Below are 6,000 nucleotides of genomic sequence, written 5' to 3'. Positions count from 1 at the left end.
TTTCCTATGTCCCTGATTCTAGGGTTACTCCTACACCCACTGGCTAAGCATCCACAGTTTAAAGAAGACATATTATTTAGAGATTTCAGCAGCAAAGAATAAGCCACCCAATTAAAAGTGGCTTAAAGAATTAGGAGATGTATTATCTCATATACAGCCACTCTAGGGGTATCAGGTGAGTTACGGGAGAAGCCCCTCCCACTCACACACATACTCCTACACATGCGCACCCATTGTAGTAAGTCCCCAGTTTAAATAGCGAAGGGTAGAGAATCTTACTGAACTCAGAATGACCACACTATGTGGGCACAGATCAGAGTATGTCTTAGTAAGGCTTCTCCTGAACTTCTGATGACTCTCAAAGGGCTGTGTCACTGCTCTTTCTTACTCATGGCTTACGTCACCAGGCTAGAGTTTATGCTAACATCTATGGCTTCTGTGTAGGGCAGTATTCAGATATAGCATGAGTGAGCCCACTTCCTCACCTGCAGGAAGAAGGCAGCATCTGTGCCCAGGAGTCCTCAAACGTCACTCTGCCTTCAGCACTGCAGGATACCAGAAAACCCATTTCCTCACATTTTACTTGAGAATTTTGATATAGAATGCTAGCACAATGGTTATAGATCCATTTTCTCCAATTCAGGCAACACGAAGTTTGGAGATGGGGTGAGCTCACGGTTGATTTGACAACTTCATCAGGGACCCAGAATTTTTCCATGTCTCAACACATCAACTTTGTTTCCAGAGTGGCTCCCTTCATGGTCACAAGAGGGCTGCCACAGTTCCAGGCATCACATCTGGGCAGTAAAACATCCAGAGGCAGAAAAGAGACTGAATCTTCTCATTTACCTTTTTGAAGAGTTGAAGAAACCTTTTCCAGATGCCTCCCATCAGCTCCCCCATTACATCTCTTACAGTTACCCTAAAATCCACTGCTGACCAGGGAAAATGAGATTACTGCAACTGCTTAAACTAATGATAATCCCCCCCGACCTGGAGACAGAGACACCTTCCATGACAAGACTGGGATTTTGTCAGCAGAGACAAGAGGAGGAGTAGGCAAAGCACAGGCAACTGACAGCACCTGTACAAAATGGTCTCCCAACAACAGAGACCTTCTGGGGTGCTATGCCATCTGGGTTCCAGAGGTCCCTTCAGGCAGAGGCTAAGGAAGGCCTCAAGCCCTTGGATCACCCAGGGTGTTTGCTTCTGGTTCTTCCGGGCGCCTCAGCAAAGGGTGTGGAGGATGTGCTGACATGATGATTTATGGCATTCCTGCCACCATTGGTTATCGACCTGCCTATGCCACTTCCTGAGGCTTCCAAATCTCAGAGGACGCAATAGTTTAAAAAAAAAAATGGGGTACAAGAATAAACGGAGCCACTTTATTGGGTACCTATCAGACACAAGGCACCTTTTACACGTTCGATCATTTAATTCTCACAATAACTGCCAGCTAAGTATCACTGGCTCTCAGTTATAAATGAGGAAGCTGAGGCGGGATTGAACAACTCGTCCAACATCCCACAGCTAGAGAGTGGCAGAGCCAGACTCGAGCTCAAAGCTGCCTGATGCTAAAACTGCAGCCTCTGACTGCAGACATATTACCCTCCAGCTCGGAATGGAGCACCAAGCCACGAGTAATGAGAAAGGACACTCCAAAAACATCAAGTCAGGGTAGGAATCTAAACAGAAAAGCTGAAGATTGAGTTCCTAATCATAATCTCAGGAAACCAGAGATGAGCATCACATTAAGACCCCATAAACACAGATCACACGCACAAGTTACATTCAAGGCTTCCTCAGCTCCCAGAACTTTATCCATGGGTTGTCACGATTTGATTCCATAAGGCCCTAAACCGGGGTTGCTCAAAGTGTCGTCCCTGGACCAATGCTCATCCACAAACTATTGGTTTCCAGTTCACAAAAATAGAAATGAAAGTGAGTGGTTAGAAACCTTTACAACTTTTTGACACTCCTGTGACATTCAAGCACATAATGAGCAGACTTGTCTCATGGTACAGAAATGAGACCAGTTGGGTGTTCTGAATTCAGGTTGCATATGGCACAAGCTGAATTCTGATACTGGTCTATGATGGATTGGAAAATTAAAAATTAAGGTAAATTAATAAATGTCTTTTAAACCTTGGTTCTCCACCACAGAAAGTTCAGCTGGGTAGATGTAATTACTCCCATTTTATAGGTGATGAGAATGAGACTCAAAGAGACTGAGTCACTTGCCCAAGGTCAACACAATGGGCATGAGGCAGGAAAGGAAAACACTGTAGTTCAATGACAAATGAGGAGAACTATGAAATCTCTCAGCTCCTGATAACAGAAAGAGTGTTGGCAAGAGGGGGCTGTAAAAAGGTGGAGGCTTGTAAAGAAAGGAGCATTTCCTCTGGCTCTGCGGTTGCCAAAAGTTCAGCTGAGATAAGATGCCTAAGGTGAGAACTATCTGTAAAGAGAGGCCAGAAACAAAAGGGAAATGGATAGCTTGATTCCTGACAAAGGCAAGTCTTTTGCTCTGATTCACAGATGAGCTTACTAATTGTGACCACAATTTCACTTCCACAAATTACCGAGGACTATTTTTAAAATCCTCCCAGTCTGCCTCTAGAACTCACCAGCCCCATCACTGACTCTAGGCCCAACCAGGCTGAATATCCCACCTCCTCTGAGCTTGGCCCTTTCTAGAATGTTCTACCATGACTCTTCCCCAACTGGAAAAGCTCTGCTGTGCCCCAAAACACTTTAGGAATAGAGTCTTGTTATACAAAGACTCTGGGTTTCAAGAATGAAGAGTCACCCAGGCTCATTTTAAAAGGAGGAATGGATAGTGGACTGTTCAGCGTTCTCCCACACACATCCCAGGACAAGAGCATAAGTAGAGCATCCGCTGGAGACTGGAAAACTCTTGGCACCCCAGGCACTTCTTGCTCACTGTCTCTCAGAAGCTACTGGACACTCTCGTACGTGTGATATCTTAGCTTCTCTGCCTGTCTGCCCCAATCTCCGTTTTCTCCCAAGCGTCCTCTGCTGATTTGTGGCTTTCCTGCCCCTACACCTTTACAATCATCGTGGTCTCCCAACCTCAACTCCACTTGCAACTCTGCAAATGCAGCACCTGCAACAACCAGATCCATCTCTCTGTCCCCAAGTCTAACTTCCTGAAAAAAGGAATCTGATTGCCTAAGCTCACCTTTGCAAGCCAGGCCACTAGTCAGTGGTCATCCGCCCACTTAAGAATCAGCTTTCCTGGGATCTGAGGTCAATCTCTGGTCTCAACAGCTGTTGCCAGGGAGGGCCAGGTATGAGACCTGGAGAATGTCTATTTAAATGAAGGATACAGTAAGCAGGCAGACCAACACTACTAACGGGTCTGTCTGGCAATAAATGAGAAATAAATAAACTCCTATTTATCCTTCAGTTCCCAACTCTGGTGACACCTTCTCAGGGAGATCTCCCACGATTTCTCCAGGTTGATTTTTATTCCTCGTGTTCTCGCAGAGCGGTGCAAATCCCTCTACGGGAATGCTCTCCATGTTTACGGGAAACTGCTTGCTTGCATCTCCACCTTCTCTGCTAGACAATAAGGACTCTGGAGACACGGACCACACGCCATCACCTGTGTACGCACAGTGTGTGGCAGAGAGCCTAATGCTGGCCATAGAAAGAGCCCAGTAAAGGAGCGTGGAATGAATGACCAAATGAACAACTGAGTCAGCCCTGAATGAAAGGCTGAATTGCAAAATATGCCATACAATTTGACAAATTTAAGTCCCTGGGCGCCCACTCTAGATAAACTAGGGAGCATGTTGGGCAGGGGAAGGGAGGAATTAAGAGGTAAGAGGATTCCACAAAGAAAAGGAAAAAGAAAGACAATTAATCCCAAAAAGAAGAGACAAAAAGTAGCTGAATACTGCTTCTGTTGTAGCATCTTTTATTTCCAGGTGTTTCTTTCAGTATTTTTAGATTCCTTGATACAGCAGGTAGAGATAAGAGATTGAAGCTTAGACCCAGTATTCCCATCTGTAAATGGACATAGCTGCTTTGCCGGATGGCTGAGAGGAAGAAACGAGATAAGAGATGAAAAGTGCCCAGCAGGGCACCTGGGGACAGCAGAAGAGGCTCACGGGTTATGGGGAAGAGGCTGAGAACTGCCCAGAAGGTGCCAGGCAGGCTCTCAATGGCAGAGGGTTGTATGTACAGGACTTTCACACGGAAGCCCTGAGTCCATAAGAAATTATTCTTCCCCCTGGAGCTTAGAGCATGAGGGAGCTGGCGGCAGGGGTGTCGCTGCCCAGTGACAGCAGGACAATAACAACGTTACGATGTTAATCATTAAAATGCTGTGTCTGTTTTTGTCTGGGGACAAGGCATTTTGATCTTTGTTCTCCCTCTATAAAGATGAAAGGTAAGCTGCTACCACAGGCGGAGACTCCAAGCCAGAGGGCAGCATGCCCGCCGGCCACCTCTCCCAGCCCCCAGCATTCCTGGAGGCCTCGGAGGGTACACCCTGAGGAGCCGCGGGTGGAAAGGGAGGGAGGGTGATTAGCTCCTCCCAGGAGGCCAGGCCCCGCCCGCTCTGCTGGCTGGCAGAGAGAGTTAAAAAGGAAGGCAAAGGTCTATACCGGAGAGAAATGAAAACATACGTCGACACAGAAACTCATACGGGAGCTTTCACAGCAGCATCATTCATAAAAGCCAAAAGGTGGAAGCCACCCAAAAGCCCATCAACTGGTGAATGACAAACGAAATGCGGCATATCCCCACACTGGAAGATATTTGGCAATAAAAAGGAATGAAGTGCCAATGCAACCGGCAGGAAGCTTGAAGACATTATGCTGAGTGTAAAATGCCGATCCCAAAAGCCCGCATCCAATCTGATCCCGTTTATAGGAAATGTGCTGGATAGGCAAATCCGTGGAGACAGAACGTAGCCCCGGGGTTACCAGGGGCTGGGAGAGGAGAATGGGGAGGCCCTGCTAATGGGTACAGTGTTTCCTTGGGAGGTGATGAACATGTGCAACTCTGGGACTATACTAAAAACCGTTGAATTGTACATTGCCAATGGGTAAATTGTACAGTATGTGAATTACAGCTTAATAAAGTTGTTCCTTTAAAAAAAAAATAGCAGTGTGGACTGGCAGTTCACGCCTAGACTCTGGGTCAGATTCTTAGCCCTCTTACATATTTTCATGGAGAAAATGTTGGTACCTACTAAGTGCCCAAAGCGGCCCTAAGGTACTGGGTCCACAACAACAAATAAGACAGACAACGCCCCGCTCTCTTGGCACTTAGGTTTTACTGGAGAAATCTGCCAAAAAATAAAGAAGGCAAATAAATAAATAACTGCAAGTGTGCTGAGACCATGAAGCATACAGGGAGCTTACAGACAGAATCCCTTAGGATGTAGAGGCATGCCTGGAAGGGGAGAAATTCCGGGCAGAGGGGCCAGCATGTGCAGAGGGCTTGAGGTCAACAAGGAGTAGGTGTTAAAGGCACTGAAATAAGACCAGGAGGGCTGGAACAGTCCCTCTGCCACTTCTTCGTGTGGACCTTAGACAAGTCCCTTCTGCTCTCTGAGCTCTTGTACAGTATGAGGGGAGAGTAACAGTGCTGGCTCGCTCCTGGGCGTGCCCAGCTCCATGCTGGGCCGAGAGTAGGACCCAAATATTATTTCCCTTCCTCTCTATCCCCAACTCATGTGCTGGCCATGGTCTGGCCCTCCAGCCTGGATTGTATATTCATCCTCTCTCTCCCCCTAGAAGGACAGACATTCCCTGAAAGAGTCTACAGAAGTAGCAGCTGTGCCACACAGTTCTCTTGGTCGTGGTGCGATGCAGACACATTTTCCTTGAATGCCTGCACTATGCGGGACACAAGAATTGGCCTAGGACGGCTTGTGAACTGCTTTTCTTTGAACAAGCATGAGCCATGAGGTCCTTGGTAGGCCCTTGTTCACCGGTACCCTCAGAGGGGCTGCTCCTGTTGCCT

Source organism: Equus przewalskii, chromosome 26 (assembly GCF_037783145.1).
Source record: "Equus przewalskii isolate Varuska chromosome 26, EquPr2, whole genome shotgun sequence".
In the NCBI taxonomy this organism is placed as follows: Eukaryota; Metazoa; Chordata; class Mammalia; order Perissodactyla; family Equidae; genus Equus; species Equus przewalskii.
The sequence above is the reverse complement of the archived record's forward strand: the minus strand, read 5'-3'. Positions refer to the sequence as shown.